The sequence below is a fragment of the Sinohyriopsis cumingii genome, unplaced genomic scaffold (genome assembly GCF_028554795.1).
Source record: "Sinohyriopsis cumingii isolate HCF-2022 unplaced genomic scaffold, ASM2855479v2 utg000426l, whole genome shotgun sequence".
In the NCBI taxonomy this organism is placed as follows: domain Eukaryota; kingdom Metazoa; phylum Mollusca; class Bivalvia; order Unionida; family Unionidae; genus Sinohyriopsis; species Sinohyriopsis cumingii.
Genome location: NW_028315897.1, coordinates 2,371,888 through 2,390,984, shown reverse-complemented (window position 1 = coordinate 2,390,984; position 19,097 = coordinate 2,371,888). Strand labels below are relative to the sequence as shown.

The 19,097-nt window shown below is 41.8% G+C and overlaps 1 protein-coding gene across 1 annotated transcript in view; it reads right to left on the bottom strand.

The window, feature by feature from the left end:
• LOC149774073 (tudor domain-containing protein 1-like) overlaps positions 1-19,097 on the bottom strand; it is a 99,183-nt gene that overhangs the window by 27,872 nt on the left and 52,214 nt on the right. The gene's annotated exons all lie outside the window — the stretch shown is intronic.

Here is a 19,097-nt window from a genome sequence, read left to right as displayed (position 1 = left end):
ACATCCATGATAATTATAATAATAATGACGATGACTTAATAGGACACTTAATTTTTTAAGAAGCAATAAGCACTTCATAACATCAGGTTAATACATAAGTGGATAAGAAAATAATATAGTTTGCATACAGATGACAAAAAACACATGACAATGTTTCTCAACGACAATAAAAACAAACACATTATTACATAACATATACACATGAAACAAATAAATGAGTTCATAAAAATAACCTAAGCACACACAATGAGTTTACAATACACTGTTTCAATATAAAAAAATGACAATGGATGAACATCAAAATTATTTTTGCTGTGGCTGGTGGATAAACTGTGTCTCAAGAGCTTGAGCCTGCACGTGTGTGTGGTCAGAAAAGTATTTCATACCATAGGGAAGTCAATGAAATGTAACCGAAAGATGTTGTGTCTGATTCTACTGCAAACACGTAGCCAGTGGCATTCATTAAGAAGCTGGACGGTATGGTCTATTCTTGGTGCTGTAGGAATGTTCCTAGCTGCAGTGTTTTGGACCTTGTGAAATTTCTACAGAAGACATATTGGTAGATCAGAAAGAAGGGTGTTACAATAACCAAATCTAGGGAATACAAATGAACACACAAGTGTTTATGTGGCATCAACTGTGAGACGACTGCAACAAATGCTGATGAGTCTATATTCCAAGTATGATGCTTTAGAAGTGTTTAATACATGCTACTGTAGTGAGTGAGAGTTATCAAAAGTACCACCTAAATTTCAAAGTGACTGTCTAAATTTAATGGTGTGGCACTGACATTAACATATTCTGGTAAATGTTGGGCTTTAGAAATGATGTGTGAGGCAACAAGCATAGCTTCAGTTTTATCATTGCTCACTTGCAGCTTATTGCACCTCAACCATAACATCAGATATGAACTTCTCTATGCTTTAGATTGTGGAGTCAATTTATTTGGACGCCTAGAATTGTACAGATGAGTGTTTTTAGTATGCAGATGGTACTACACATAATGACAATTTATGACATGTGATATTGGCCAGGTGTAAAGAATAAAGGATAGGCCCTAGAACAGAACCCTGTTGGACGTTACAAAATTTATCTGGACTGGGGAATGTTTATCATGTACGGAAACAATTTTTATTTCAGTTGGGTACAATTTACACCATGATAAAGCAGTACTGTGGATGCATACAACATGCTGCAGACAATGAAGTCTGATATCACGGTCAATTGTGTCAAAGTCTTGTGGATAAGTCAAGTGGTCTAACTGCTGAGATTTTATCATCATCCAAAGCAGTGAGATGGTCATTAGCAACTCTTAGGAGGAAGTTTCAGTGCACTGATATGGATGATGATAAACCAACTGGAAATTACTGTAGAGGTTATGCAAATTTAAGTGATAGGATATTTGAGATAAAATAACCTTTTCTAAGATTTTGAAATGACTGCAAGGTTAGAGACAGGACAAGAATTTATCAAATCATTATGGGCAAGGGTTTACTTTTTTGTATGGGGCTCTGCAATAGCAGTTTAGAAAGTGATGGAAAAACACCTGTTGAAAGAGACGTAGTGGTATTTAAGATATCTGACAGAACAGGCAGTATAACATCATAATGCTCATAAAATAGCAGTGGTGTAGGAATTGAATCACGCTCAAATGACTTGAGAGCATATGATGAATAGTTGTAGAAAATCCATATATTCAGAATAACTTTTGCCACTGAGAGTTGCTGGAAGTCTGTATTATAGCTGTCAAGTTTTCATTTTGTCAAGGAAGAAATTAGAAAACCGATCTTGTAGTCTGTCTGGGGAGGCATTGGTTGGAAGTGGTGTAGATTTCTTCCTCAGCAATAATGTGACTATGATGCAGAATATCTGTTTGATACTCTTAGTGAGTTATGTAGTGAAGAGGTGAATTGTGCTGCATGAACTATATTTGTAAGTTTCCTTTTGTAAGCTGTACAAACCTGATATGTACGATCAGACCTGTCTCTTGGCCTTACTGCATTCTCTTCCGGTGGCATGCGTTTTGTCGGTTATGCTTCTGATGTACCACGGATCGCATATCATCACTGAGAGATGAGTTGATGTTGTAGGGGCATACTTATCAAGCACTGAATACAGAAAAAGTTGGTGTTGTTCAGCAGTGGGATGAGGTACAGTTGTTAGGTATGAACTAATATAGCAGCGGGGGGGGGGGGGCGAATCGGACATTTTGTCCAATCGTCATTTGGTTTAATTAATACTTTCTGCACTCAGCGGATCCGGTGTCGTCAGCGCCCGGTAAAAAAAAACGACGTCGTCGTCGGGGGGGGGGGGGGTCGTCCAATCGTCATTTGGTTTAATTAATACTTTCTGCGCGCCGATCCCAGCGTCGTCAGCGTCCGGTAAAAAAGCGCGACGACCGCGTCGATGTCATTACCCCCCCCCCCGCTGCTAAGAAGTTATTTACAATGAAAATTATTTACAACTAACCGAATATTTGGTCAAGTCCGATACGATATCGTGTCCGAGGATCATGTAAATTTATCGTTACAAATCCATGTGAGTTCGACTGAGCATGACTAAAAAAGTTTCGAAAACCATTAAAGTCCATGTCACCGCCGCACCATGTCTGCCAAATATTTCTTATCAACGCCGTTGAATACAGCAAGAATATTACAGTTGTCTCTGATTACTTTTGGAATCTGAGTGTATCGTTGAGTGACATATATCACGTCGGTGTTTTTATGCCTGCCTCTGGAAAATATCCTAGCTGGGTTTTTTTGATTGTCTAACATAACATCATCGTACACGACTAGATTGTTAACGTCGCCATCAATATCATCAATACCTGGTGCATCATTGATATCTGTAATAAACTCAATAACATTTTTTTCAGCGATCGCTGATGCATTCTCGTTAAAATCTTTCAACACCTCGTAGCATCGTTGATCATCCACGCTAGGGGCGATTAAATACAACTTATCCCACTTCATCCATCTCATTATTAAATTGAGTAACAATTGCGTCTTGCCGGATCCAGATGGTCCGATGATAATCATCCGGATCGAGTTTGGTAACGCTGCAACATGCTTAACTGGTTCTCTCGTTTTAGTCGCCGAAAAATCAATTATATTCATATCTCTATACATAAATTATGGATTTATATTGTGTGAAATGTAGAGTGCGTACTGGCACAAATGATATGACAACCGTTACAACAAGAAATAACAGATCGGCACTTACTGGTAAGTGTGTACAATGCGGTACAAAGAAATTTAGATTTATTTCTATTAAACCCGGGGATGTTTTAAAAAAAAGCGAGGAGGTGATATTGCAGCCAAGTTATCAAAACTCCCCGGAACACCGTGGGCAAAGTATCCAGGAGAAAAGCACCTCCCATGATATAGCTACTGTGGCCCCGGAACACGATTAGATATCAGACTCGATGATCAAAATCAGCCCAAACCCGGTGAGTATCCAATAAACGCTATCGATAAGGCGTGTCATGCTCATGATGTTGCTTACTACAAAAGTAGCGATCTGCAACAGCGTCATATCGCGGATGTAAAATTAATTCACGCGTTAAATACCATTCCTGATAAATCCCTCAAAGAAAAGTTGGCTTCATGGTTGGTAAAATCGGCTATGAAAGGTAAATTACTGATTGGAAGCGGAGCTTCTCGCGCTGGTAATTGAAAACGCTAGCGTTTATAATAACAACATGGAATCCATCTATTATTCTCCGAGAGGATACTGGAAGGGGAAGGCCGCAATTGGTAAACTCGCAAGGGCTGCAAAAGTAACAAAGGCCACTGCGGCTAATTGGTTATCCAAACAGGCTATATGGCAAATCTATCTACCGCCACCTAAACAAATCAACTTCTCGCGCTTTGATGTTACCGTACCTAATGAAGTTCATCAGGCTGATATACTATTTCTGCCGCATGACAACGGTTACAAATACGCGCTAACCGTAGTTGATGTTGCGAGTCGAAACAAACAAGCTGAGCCGTTAAAAACAAAGTCAGCAACTGAAGTAGCCGATGCGTTTGAGCGGATTTTACCGAAGGGGTCCTCTGCGCTGGCCAAATCTATTACAAGTTGATCCTGGCAATGAATTTCGCGGCGCTGTTTTATCAACGCTGAAACATCATAGCGTCGCGATACGACGAGGTCATACTGCGCTACATCGTGATCAGGCAATTGTTGAACGATTCAATCGGACTCTTGCTGAACGGTTATTTGGGTATCAATACGCGAAAGAATTCATCCAAGAAAAACGATCTCGTGAATGGGTCAAAAGGTTACCAGGCGTAATTGCAGCGTTAAATAACGAGATTACCCGAGCAATCAACATGAAGCCCAGCGACGCGATTAAAAAAAGTATATACCCGGAAGATCAAAAATAGATAGCGTTTCCAAGCCGATTCTCGGCGATGTCACTGTTAGATATCTGTATGAACCAGGAGAGCTTGAAGGCGGTAAAAAAAGAGCTACTGATCCTATTTGGAGTGTTACCACACATAACATATCAACGATAACACGATCAACTGGTAGACCACCGATCTATAGACTGGATTCAACTGCCCCACAGCGCGGATTTACTCGCGAGCAACTACAAGTGATACCTGACGATACTCAATTGCCCCCGCGTGGTCTTAACTAGCGCTGTTGCGTCTATTGCACTCAAGACAGGTCAACCTCACATTGTTTTTGACATGACCGAGACTGTTATCGATCCTGTCCACGGTAAATTGGCGAGCGTCTTTATCCGAATAACGCCAGCGCATTACACAATTGCAACTCGCGCAGTGATTATTCTGTTGTTGTCGTAACGCAGTTATTAATTCGGCATCAATATCAAAACGCCGCTGTTTTTTTTTTATCCTGTTGGCGGTAACCCGAGAGTTTTCTATCAATGACGCTAGCATCAATAATGTTATCGTTGTTACTGGCTTCGTCAATAACAATTCTTCGAAGCTGATTTATCCTCCGTACTCGGGACACTGCAAGATAGACTAGATTTGACCATTCGATGCGATTATCAACCATCCAAACAATTGTATCCGTGATAGTCAATCCCTGCGAGGAATGTATTGTCGTTGCGTATCCTAGCGTCCACGGGGATTTATCAGCACGTAGCGCGTCCTCGACGACGCTGATATCAACGAGCACAATATCATTCAGCACAATAATTTGTTTTTTTTGTCCCTGACGCTGTCGGGCCCGGGATTTCAACTTCAATGTTCTGCCGCCGTGTGTCCGCGGGTCTATAACATAACGGCACTGGGCGCGTTGGAAACTTTTCCTTATGCAACGCAAACAACTTCCGCTGAAGTGTGTCTCTGACTATCTTTCTACTCACTACAATCAAATCGTTTGGTCTCCATGTTTCCCAGAATTCATTTAACGGCGTTTCCGGAATCACCTCGCGGATTATTTCACATTGAACTCTATCCGGCTGTAATCTGATTAATTTTTTAACCTCGCGCAGTTGTTCATCAAGTGCTCGGTAATCAGTATCGGTTTCTTCATAATAGTCCACAAAACCCTTTAACCAATCATGTGGAACCTCGCCGACAAATGGTGGTGGTTGGCCATGATTCCGAACATTATCACCGCTGTATTCGCGCGCAGCAACCACTCAAGAAACATTTGTAAAACATCTAACGAAACAGTACATATCTCATCCCAGATGATAACCTCAGGAATAAATTTTTCCCCCATTCGATCAGGAGTCCACTCACCGCTGCTGTATCGAAAAAAGCTGTGATAAGTAACGGCGTCAACATTTCGTTGTTTTATCTCTCGCGCTAGTCTATGGGTCGGTGTAAGCACGATTATACTTGCCCGCGTTCGAAATAATTCAATTGCCCGAGTCGTTTTTCCTGACCCGCCACAGCCGCTTAAATAAACTGTTTTATATCTACAAATTGGATCAGAACACGGTGGTGCATTAGACCATTCTGATAGATTATCACCGCGTAAGTAATTATTTTCAACGGTGACATCTGCTGACGGGGAATAATCGCGTCGTATTTCATTTTTAATTCTCCATATACCCCAACTCTCGTCCTGACTAGTAAACTCGGCTATGTTTCCCTTATACTTTACGTCTATGTAAAATGAATCAATCGCAACTCTAACCGCGGTGTCGGGAAATCTATTTATCATCGAGAATAAATTGATAGCGGCGTAACCCAGCATAGACGCCCTCAAATGTGGATATGCCGGGCTGTCTCCATCGCTGTAGGTAACAACTGTACCCAACTTTGTTCCATTGGACAAGAAAGCTGTTTTGCAGTTCACGTATCTATTTTTTGCCACTGCGTCCTTGATTATGAAATCATATTCTGCGTCATCTATAATCAGCCGTGAGCAATATCGTTTGTAGTCGCAGTTTTTTCCACCTTGTGTGAACTTACCGATTATTCTTCTACCGAGATCTTTTGCCTCGCGGTTTCGTTGGTTGAATATCTTTTTGGACCATTCGATGATATATTCCTCGTCGGCATCAATGTGTTTTCTGGATTCGTCAATTATGCTATCTAGACGCTCTGGTTCTGGTAACCAGACTTCAGTCTGCGCCCGGTATGATATAATCGCGTCACTGACAATCAACGATACAAGCATGCTGCAATCAATCATAAACCGTAGCAGCGCTATTGGAAGGGATCTCTTTTCAGCCATGTGTCTACCGATCCAAATATAACAACAGCGATGAAGTCCTGCCGCAAATTCAAATGATACTATGCGAGCGAATCCGGTTAAATCAAAATCAGGCAGTGGTCCATTAATAGCAACACGAGTCATTTCATGTCTGGGGTGTCCAAATCGTTTAAAGTACTCAGCGGCGGATCCATACCCAAGAAAACTCGCTGGATAACAGGCAACCATATCAACGGAAATCATAGCGTCGCGGTTGTATTCAGTGTTCCATAGTCCACCGTGATAGTATTCCAAACAACTGGATTGTACATCCGGTAGAAATTCCTTGCGCGTTGGTCTCCACGCATTTTTCCTTGCTGCAACATGAGCCGCAACCGATGGAATCGTAAAACAATTTGTTAGCAGTTGTTCATCATGCTCTTCAAATTCCATGGCGGTTTTTTTCATCTTGTTGTGAAACGCTTCAGTGCGATATAATTCACCGTTTGGTCTTACAAACTGATCAAAGGTATCCACATCGTTTTCAGCGCTGCGAAGTAACCACACTGATACAGGGTCGTTTTTACACAAGCAGGCAATAGCATCAAATAGTTTCCTCTCCGCGAGAAAACCATCCTCTCCCAGGAATTCCCCCGGGATATACTTTACTGTTCTATCCCGTGGAAATATTGTGACCGCGGACGTCCACGCGTGTTCGTTATGATCAATAATTTTGATTGGGGCTCCCTTTGATCTATACTTTGATTCGTATAACACTTCACCGGTTATCGTTGTAACGGTTATTGGAAATCTCAACGACGTTTCTAATCTTGCTATGTCGCTGATGGTTGCTCCTCGCTCGCGCACTGTCTCCTCCCATTGGTTTATTTTGCTACTTCATAAATCAGTCAGTTTATTTCCTCGACACGCATTTGTAAAATGCTCTATTACTCGTTCTGCTACACAATTTATCCCCGTTGACTGTTTCATCGGCGCTAGTTTTCCGATATCAGGTTTCTTATTTAACGGGTATATTCCATAGACAACTGCTGTTTCAGCATACGCTCGTTCATAGTATGGTCTGTCAATTCCGGTTAACAGCCCTGGCTTGGAGTCGCGGCTAACAATGACTGATTTCTTGTCGCTGAGAACCGGTTCAAATTTATCACGTATGATCCAATTACCTGATTCCACCCGGACAATGAATTTTACTCTGAAGAAATACTTTTTACCGTCAAGTTGTGATATTATCGTTGCCGCGCGTTTGTCGTTCATGGTAGCATCAACAACACCATCAATTCGAAATGTTGACCAACTATGAGATGCACCATCACGCTTGAATTCATTGATACAATCGCGTATTTTATTCAACAGGGTTATATCGTTTATTAACGCTTTTGGTGCGTCCTTGAGGGCTCTATCGAGATTGAACTTAATATTTTTCCAGGGCTTAATTACTGCTAGTTTCTTGACCTCCTCCTCCATATAATTAAAACAAGTATTTAAATAAAAGAATATAGTATAATGAATCACTGCAAAAGCAGCAGGGGGGGCGAATCCGACATTTTGTCCAAACGTCATTTGGCTTAATTAGTACTTTCTGCACTCAGCGGATCCGGTGTCGTCAGCGCCTGGTAAAAAAAAAACGACGTCGTCGTCGTTGTCATCGTCGAGGGGCCAAATCGACAATTGTCCGGACGTCATTTGGTTTAATTAATACCTTCTGCGCGCCGATCCCAGCGTCGTCAGCGTCCGGTAAGCACAGCGACGACCGCGTCGATGTCATCGCTCCCCCTGCTGCTATGATCTTACAAACAGAGTAACCACTAACTCCTCCTCTTGCAGATCAATTAGGTTATTTGACTGATCGGTAAGTCTGAAATTAATTCTCGTTAAAAGCCGATTATGGCATCGCATATAGACCGGATTAATCGGACTCTCAACGATTAAAAATCCCGGGGGGGCTGTTGGTGAGAATGAATAAAGGATATATCCCTGTTGAGCTTGATTTGATTGCTTGGTATCCACCTGGTAACTCCCTTCGATAACATCACACACCAGATTGATTGCTATCACCGATGCAATATTTACGTTGTATGGAGCAATATGCCTACCACCATCTCCGTTATCGTGTCTGAGGATAGTTGATGGGGGGGCGTCCGCGGGTGGATTCTTAGGCCATCCTAGTATGGTTCTTATTGAACTGTTATAAATATCAACCATATACCCCGGTGTGCTTATTTCAATCGTCGACGATAAAGTCGGTTCATGAACCGTAATAGCGATTTTTGATTCCTTTCCTGTGATCGATTTTATCCTGCGTTGAAATTCTTTATTGATTTACTCTATTTGGTATGACCCAGTTGGTATTGTAACCTCCCTCCAGTCTGGGGTCCCATCGGGTTTATTTGTCTGTGCAAAAACCAGCGAGTTATTAGGTTGTTGTCCGTTAAATGCGTCCGCTCGGATATTAGGCCAACTGTGATATACTCGCAATTTTGCCAGCGCTATTTCCTTCACTGGAACCGGCGACGGGAAGTTCACACTGAATTCGGGTTTCGTTGACGTTATCGATATCATATTTGTTTGTACCGGAGTGGTGTTCTCCGCGATCCGTTGAAGCAACTGAAACCCTTCGGGGTTCAGCGACATTATTATTATTCGTTGTCTTTAGTGTCTAATTTCAGCAACCAGGTGGTTCCGGCTTCCAGTTAAAAATCCTCGATTTTTGACATCGCGGAGCTATACAACTGGACCATCGTGGAGAATTCAACATCGGATACGAACACATTATCAATCGATAATGAGATCAACCCGGATAATTTCGAGTATGCGTCGGATACTATTTGATGTTTTACTGTATACTCGTTGAGTTTTTTCTGAAAACACGATGATATCTTTCTAGTGATTGCGTTGGCGACTTCAGCAACTGTTGTCATCGCGGAGACAGCGATTGGAACAGCGATCGGGGCTATCGTGGTCACCGTGGATAAAATAACACCGGTGCCAGCTACTATACCCGACACCGAGTACACGACCGCGTCGATGGCGGTTATTTTACGACGGTATTTTTTTATTTTTGCACGGTATTGTTCGGAAAGCGTTTTTAAGTTCGCGGAGAATTCTTTTGCGGTATCGAATCGATATTGATGTGACGTCGGTGATACCTCTGATTCAATTACTCTGGTGGTCATTTTTATTTTAAAAGAGCTAGTGTTTTTAATTACTTAGATTCGCTACAAATTCCACATACCATGTGATGTTTGCCCGGGCTAAATTTCCATCAACGGCATAAATTGTAAACTGTTCAGTTGCGTTCTTGTCTATAATTGTTGATATTGTATTGTTAAACCCGGATGAACTCGACGATAATATATTAAACTGCATCATTGAAACCAGTGTCAATCGATAAATGCCCTTAACAGTTGCAGTAGTATTTACTGTATTCTGTGTAGGAGTCCAATCGAATGATCCATGCCGAATTGTGTATACTGTGTTGATGATGTTCTCATGAGGGATTTTTATTTTTTCGAATTGCTCTGCTACTCTCGGTAGTCCGTCTTTAATCGCTTCAACATCAGTTCCGATTATTTCTATTCTCCGCAAATTCGCGTCTATATTATTCTTGTTCGCTGCAACCCTAGTAATGAGTATATCTATTTCCTGTATATGCGCGTCCACATTTTTTTTGTTCGCTGCAACCTTAGTAATGAGTGTATCTATTTCCCGTGTATGCGCGTCCACATCTTTTTTGTTCGCTGCAACCTTAGTAATGAGTGTATCTATTTCCCGTGTATGCGCGTCCACATCTTTTTTGTTCGCTGCAACCTTAGTAATGAGTGTATCTATTTCCCGTGTATGCGCGTCCACATCTTTTTTGTTCGCTGCAACATCAGTTTTGACTGTTTCTATTCTCCATTCATGCGCGTCTATATTATTCTTGTTCGCCACAATATCAGTTTTGATCGTTCCTATTCTCTGTTCATGCACGTCTATACCTTTTTTATTCGCTACAATATCAGTTTTGATCGTTTCTATTTCCCCTGTATGCGCGTCTATATTTCTTTTGTTCGCTGCAACATCAAGTTCGATTGTTTCTATTTCCCCTGTATGCGCGTCTATATTCCTTTTGTTCGCTGCAACATCAGTTTTGATTGTTTTTATTTCCTGTCCATACACGTCTATATTTCTTTTGCTCGTTGCAACATCAGTTTTGATCGTTCCTATTTCCCCTCTATACACGTCTACACTCTTTTTGTTCGCTTCAATATCAGCTCTGATTGTCATTATGTCCTGTGTATGCGCGTCTATATTCCTTTTGTTCGCTACAATATCAGTTTTGATCGTTCCTATTTCCCCTGTATGCGAGTCTACATTATTTATGATCGTTGCAACATTAGCGCCGATTATTTCTATTTCCCGTTCATGCACGTCTACACTCCCTTTGTTCGCTGCAACATCAGTTTTGATTGTTTTTATTTCCTGTCTATACGCAGTGATATCATTTATAGTTGTTGTGATTTCATCCAGCTTGGTATTTTTTTTACCAAAGAATTTATCAAAGTTGTCATCGATCCTGTTAACATCTTTTCGTAACGTGTAAAATTGGCCCGACAGCGTTGTAAACTCCGAAATAGTATTTTTTATTGTTGCAAGATTCGGTTCGGTTACCGTCGGGGTCCCGAAAAAACTAGCGGTAGTGAGTTGTATATCGGTGACAGATTTTTTCACCTGCGCGTCAAGTTCGGTCACCGATCTATTCAACCTTATAAAACCGTCTTTGACTAATGTTATCGTCGACAGATGTTCACCCGGCTTGAGTCGTCCGTCGCTGGTATACAGCGCGATAGTGTCCTCGGCGGCATCACGCCGTCGTGTTAAAACGTCATCCAGCGACACATTACTGGATTTCAATTTAACCTGGCGGTCTTGAAATACAACTATTTCACCTGGGTCAACACTTGTTAAATTCAACGTATCAGCGATTTCATCCTCGATTAGTTTTTTTATGTCATCGGTGGCGGGCGTTTCCGTGGATCCTTTCAGCGCCGAAATAGGTCGTCCCCAAATATCAATCATCGTTATTGTAAAAAAAAACAGCGTTTCTAATTGACCCGCCGGGCCTCTACGATCCCACTAGTGTATTCGTTTACAACCACATGAGGTGGTTTTCGCGATGATGAAATCTCCGCGAGTACGTTCAATACTTCACGGCCGCATATCGGCGGGTCGCTTAACTGCTGTGTTGGCAGCGTGGAATAAAAAACCCGGGCTGAACACGTCCGGATATACCGCATGAACTCGTTTGGCGGGGCTAACCCGTATGAATCAAAATAGACGATCGCACGCGGATCAATCGCGTACGCAACCCAATGAGTTCCCGCTCCGGAGGACCCATCGAGGTTAATTATGCCGGTTTCAATATTCCTTGGTGCCGCCGGTAATTGATCCCTCATAAAAACACCTCTGAAGTTTTTTATCGCTAGCGCGTCTGCGGCGTCTATTAAATCAAAATTAGACATGGGAGTCATAGACTCCTGAGTCAATAAACGGTTCCCGGTAGTCTTAGACCCTTTCCCGAGTACCATGAATACGGGGTTCCCGGTAGTCTTAGACCCTTTCCGGCCACGGATCGTTTTTTTTGTAGCCTTTCCCGGTTGCCTTTTTCAGTGCCATTCCCGCCGCGGTACCAACGGCTCCTAACGCCGCCGCCTTAGCCACTGCTGGTGCGGCCGCGGCAATCAACGCTGGAATCGCAGCTAACAGCGGAAATATCCCACCGGTCTTTTCCATGTTTTTGATTGCTGCGGCTGAAAAATCTATTTGAACACCCTTTTTATTCTTCATCGCATTATTGAAATGTTTTATTTGACGCGCCGTCAACGATATCTTATGATTACCACCTGCCATCTGTGACGGCTTCAGAGTTATTGTGGTTCCGCATTGTTTAGCCGACTTTGATCGTAATTTCTTGACTTGACCATCAGTCAACTCTACACTGACGACACTATACGACATTTTATTGTAAACGCGTTTTGTGCTTTCAATTACATGTTTTCCACTGGCGCATCAACGATTCTCATTCGTCCGCCAGCACCTTCTAGCAGCATTGATTTATCGCTGAGGATGACAGCAATAGCTCTATAATTAGCAATAGCGCCGCGAGTTACATTAGCTCGGAAGTGTATATCAACGACGGACTGTCTTGTTAAATCAAGATGTTCCAGCGAAAAATAATAAATCGGATACAGGTTTTTAAAATCAAGTTGTGATATTTGCAAACCAGTGTCGACGTTTTGATCACGACCCATATACGACAGCAATCGATGGTACACACGTGCGACATGGTTTTGACCGTAATTAAGTTGTATATCCTCGGATGGTTCCTGCTGGCCGTTTATTCTCAGCGAGACGTCAGTAACGCCTAATCGATCAAATATCATATGGCTGAATAATTGATTATCAACTCTCGTCATATCCTGCAACGCAACAAATATATGACGCGGAGCCGAAATGCCTTGTTGTGATGCCAGGTTCCATGTGAATATACCATTGATATTTGATTGCTTAGTATCTGTTGTTGTTGTTAGCCAACTTAGTAATGATTTTCCTCCCTGCTCCATAAAGGATAGCAATCGTGCCTCTGTGGTAATGGATGGAGTCATTACTGGCATCCACAATAATATTTTAGTTAAAACGACTTTACCAGAGTCATTATTTGGATTCGCAAGATCCGCTGGAATTCTCCAAATTGCATTTCTATCATCACCTTTTCGCACAAGCACCACGGTATGCTTTGCTCCGTAGATAACTTTTCGCACGTTCCTACAAAATCCAAATATATGATGCAGTGGAATCGCGCATGAGAAAGATCTACGCGCCCCTGTTAACATTGATATGCGTGTTGCAGCTCCGATGTTAAAATTAGGATCGTTGTTTATAATCATATTCTCAACATCAGCATCAGCGTTATTAGCATTATTTCTTGGTCGCCTTACCACAAATTGCGAGTTTCCAGCAGTGTTTTTAGTATCCTTTGCAAACATCATAGATGGACCCGCTGATCTTGTATAATCGTCGGAATATCTTGCTAGCCCGATTATTGTTGTAGCAACATCAACATCGCGTTCTATAGACTCGATCTCTCTTCCATCAATGAGATATTTTGCGCTCTAAAATAGCGCCATTACGCCGTTATTGACTAAGCCAACTTTGGTATCATCTGGATACGGTGCTGGTACAGCAGGAGTATCGGCCTCTGTTACAAGTTCTCCTTCGATTTCAATAAACGCTTCACACGGTAAAAAATATTTACTGGTATCATGGACTTGAAGTTCAATTCGCGATCGTATGTCGGGTTGTACTGCATGATAGGAATAAAATTGATAATTACGGACAGAATCATCCTTGTGCACTGGTGCGTCCATATCAAACGCCGGGTCAGCTGTTCGTTTAAACATTTTATTTAATAATACGCTGATGCATCTAAATCATCGTCGTGGTTTTAAATCACTTCCCGCTATTATGTTTGCGATGTCATCTTGATTATTGTTTACCAACGACGCTAGTTTTTCTTCCACGGCGTTATTTATTACTTTACTGACATTCGCAGGCATCACTGTCGTTGATGGCATCACCGGTGGTTTCTGTTTTTTTCTCCTCACCAACGACATTAGTTTGTCCTTTGCTGCAGAAAGCGCCTTTCCGGCAACATCTCCAATAGCACTAATACCCTTATCACGAATAACATCAATAGCCTTCATTCCTAATTGTTTGGCTAACGGCGCTACTTTTGGGGCCATTCTTGTAAATAACCCCGCAATGGTGCTACCGAGACCATCTCCATAGTACGCGCGGTAAACAGGCAATCGCGAGTTTACCACGTAGACGAGTACTGGTTTATCGTGGTTGTAGTGTATGATCATCTTTATTATAAAAACACCGGTTTTTCAATTAGTGATTGTGATCACCCACCCCCTTCCCACCGCCGTGTGGAAAACCGGAATAAATTTTATCAAAATTTCCTGGGGTTTTTGCCCTCGATAAAAATCCGGTTTTTTTCCGGTTTTTTCTTGATTTTTAGTCATTTTTGGTCATTTTTTGTTGCCTATAGTCGTTTTTTTTTTCGATTTTTCAGCAAAAACATCGATTTTCTCTAAATGATTTCCTGGGGTTTTTGCCCTCAAAAACCAACCAAAAACGGTCAAAAAATGGCAAAAAACGGTCAAAAAATGGCAAAAAACGGTCAAAAACAGCCAGAATTAACAAAAACGATAATTTTTTTAATCATCCACGAGTTCGTCTATGAGCGTTCGATACGCACTAACGTCCATGATACCGCCCGTAAATAACCGCTTGCAAATATCAGCGGCCTCATTGATTATTTCCGGAGAGTTATTTCCGGCTCGTTTTCCTCCGATTAGTACCTCTAGCCGTGATATATCACTGAGAACACTGTTAGGACAGGTAACGCCGTAGGATTCTTTACCAACAGAGTATCCTTTTCCTTTTTTTATTTTTACCCTTTTTTCAACTTCCTTGTGGAATGCGTCGTAATCGGGACCATCACCACGTAGTAATACATCTTTATGTTTACTCGCTAAATACACTATTTTTGTCCAATTCTTTAACGACTTTATATTTTTCTCGTAACCGCTATTGATATGCTCCTTATCTCGTATGCTCTTAGCAAAATTGGAGACAGTAAAATCAATTAATTCTTTCCCCTCCTTGCTGTCGAGGTCTCTAATTTTATCCCTTGTGCTCTTCTTAAGTACATTACGGGGTATATTCCTCTCTTTTTCTTCTTCCGGTATTTCTTCTTCTGGTATTTCTTCTTCCGGTATTTCTTCTTCTGGTTCTCTTGCGGTGGCGCCTAGTTCTTCCTCGTCGGCCATTGTAACATAAGGTTCTTGTGGTTCGGTTATAGCGAGTGGTGGTGGCCTCCGTGTTGCAGCAGCCGCTAGTGTTTCTAAAGACCTTTTTGTTTGTTCGGTCTGAGCCGCTATCTTTTCAAGCGCATCGAGGACGGGTACAGTTGCCGCCGTAACATCTTTGGTCGCTTTAGTTACCGGGGCAAAGAGTTGTTCGCTTCCAACAGTAAAATCGGTTTGTAGTTGCTGCCGCGTTTGAAGTTGCTCTCGGACCCTGTCTCGTAACGGTATGAACTTTTTAAGCGCTGCTAGCCGCTCTGTGGCTAGCCGAGTAGTAAGTGATTCGCCTACCATTATTGCAATTGCGAAGCAATTTCTAATTTCTCGCCGGAGTTTTCGTCTATAATCCTTCTAATGTTTTTGATCTTACTAGAAATCTCCCGGCGTCGTTCATAAACACGTCCGAGTTTTTTTCGTATTATTTCAACGGCAGTGAATAGTCCAATGAATGCATTTGCGTCATTGTGGTACAAGTTTTCATTGATCGTATGTTGTAATCGTTTTATAAAAAAATACTCGCGGGCCAGGGTAAAACGCCCCCGTTTCGATTGTTCGTTAATAATCTCATAATCGGATAATATTTTTTCACTGTCGAGACCATCAGATAATTCAATTCCTTGATTTTTTAATTTTGAAATCTCGGTTAATATATTATTGATGTCTTCGATATTCATTATTCCTATAAAACATCTTGTTTTTAAATAAAAAAAAATGAAACCCCGTGTATCAATTCCGAAGGTGTTTAATAATTCGTTTTCTTCAGGAATGGACAATTTATTGTCATGGCGACTTCGTCAGCGCCATAGGCGCCGGTGACTTCGTATCTACATATGAAAATCGAATTCTATGCCCGGTCTTTTTTGAGATTGCTGTTTGATATACTCGTTCTGCTACTTTTCGTATTGAGGCGATACAAATGTCAAAGTATCTACTGGCTTCATTCATCGACTGAAATATTTTTTCCTCGTGAGTTGTTGTATCAAATGACTTTACGGGTTTTGCTTTCTTTGGGTATTTACCGGTTTGGCCTTTTTTGGTATTTTGACTCTGCGAGACAGCTTGCAAGTTTATAAGAGAATTATCAGTCTTATTATTATTAATATGATCAATCACAAGTCCATTTTCGATTAATCCGTTGAATACCTCAAATACCGCCCTATGAACATGGTACTTCTTCTTTCCGGCACCAAACATCAGATACCCCTGATTACTTACGGTACCAACCGGCTTCTTCAGTTTGCGGTTTCTAACAATGCCGTCGCGAGATGCCTCGTAATTGACGAGCACAGGATGCGGCTGAAATTCTTGGTCCATTTGTATAATAATACTATTTGTCTAATTTATTATTTGGTTTAATTATAAATCTTTCAACGTAGTCTTGGGGGGTTTTGATGACGAAGTCAGCGGTGGGGTCAATGACGGCGTTTTTAATTCGCTTGTCATAATAGCGTTTTAGTTCCCTGTATCGCTTTCCGCCACAATTAATACACAACTGCGATTTTCCTCTTACACCGACGTGGCAAACCAAGCACGGGAGGGGGCCAAGAGAACCATTACGAACGCTTTGTAAATGGTACCCGCAGAATGCACCTCTACATGATTTATTGCACGGGGTTGTCGACCCAATCATCAACCATTTACAGTGATTCATTATACTATATTCTTTCATTTAAATACTTGTTTTAATTATATGGATGAGTTCGAGAGATTAGCAGCAATTAAGCCCCGGAAAAATATTAAGTTCAATTTCGATAGAGTCCTCAAGGACGCACCAAAAGCGTTAATAAACGATAGAACCCTGTTGAGTAAAATACGCGATTGTATCGATGAATTCAAGCGTGATGGTGCATCTCATAGTTGGTCAACATTTCGAATTGATGGCGTTGTTGATGCTACCATGAACGACAACCGCGCAGCAACGATAATATCACAACTTGACGGTAAAAGGTATTTCTACAGAGTAAAATTCATTGTCCGGGTGGAATCAGGTAATTGGATCATACGTGATAAATTTGAACCAGTTCTCAGCGAAAAGAAAACAGTCATTGTTAGCCGCGACTCCAAGCCGGGGTTGTTAACCGGAATTGACAGACCATACTATGAACGAGCGTATCCTGAAACAGCAGTTGTTTATAGAATATACCCGTTAAATAAGAAACCTGATATCGGAAAACTAGCGCCGATGAAACAGTCAACGGGGATAAATTGTGTAGCAGAACGAGTAACAGAGCATTTTACAAATGCGTGTCGAGGAAACAAGTTGACTGATTTACGACGTAGCAAAATCAACCGGTGGGAGGAGACAGTGCGCGAGCGTGGAGCAACCATCAGCGACATAGCGAGATTAGAAACGTCGTTGAGATTTCCAATAACCGTTACAACGATAACCGGTGAAGTATTATACGAATCGAAGTACAAATCAAATGGATCCCCAATCAAAATTATTGATCATAACGAACACGCGTGGACGCCCGCGATCACAGTGTTTCCACGGGATAGAACGGTAAAGTATATCCCGGGGGAATTCCTGGAAGAGAACGGGTTTCTCGCGGAGAGGAAACTATTTGATGCTATCGCTTATTTGTGTAAAAACGACCCTGTATCAGTGTGGTTACTTCGCAGCGCTGATACCTTTGATCAGTTTGTAAGACCAAACGGCGAATTATATCGCACTGAAGCGTTTCACAACAGGATGAAAAAAACCGCCATAGAATTTGAAGAGCATGATGAACAACTGCTAACAAATTGTTTTACGATTCCATCGGTTGCGGCTCATGTTGCAGCGAGGAAAAATGCGTGGAGTCCAACACGCAAGGAATTTCTACCGGATGTACAATCCAGTTGTTTGGAATACTATCACGGTGGACTATGGAACACTGAATACAACCGCGACGCTATGATTTCCGTTGATATGGTTGCCTGTTATCCAGCGAGTTTTCTCGGGTATGGATCCGCCGCTGAGTATTTCAAACGATTTGGACACCCCAGACATGAAATGACTCGTGTTGCTATTAATGGACCACTGCCTGATTTTGATTTAACCGGATTCGCTCGCATAGTATCATTTGAGTTCGCGGCAGGACTTCATCGCTGTTGCTATATTTGGATCGGTAGACACATGGTGAAAAGAAGTGGTTGCCAATAGCGCTGCTACGGTACATGACTGATTGTAGCATGCTTGTATCGTTGATTGTCAGTGACGCGATTATATCATACCGAGCGCAGACTGAAGTCTGGTTACCAGAACCGGAGCGTCTAGATAGCATAATTGACGAGTCCAAAAAACACATCGATGCCGACGAGGAATATATCATCGAATGGTCCAGGAGGATATTCAACCAACGAAACCGCGAGGCAAAAGATCTCGGTAGAAGAATAATCGGTAAGTTCACACAAGGTGGAAAAAACTGCGATTACAAACGATATTGCTCACGGCTGATTATAGATGACGCAGAATATGATTTCGTAATCAAGGACGCAGTGGCAAAAAATAGATACGTGAACTGCGAAACAGCTTTCTTGTCCAATGGAACAAGG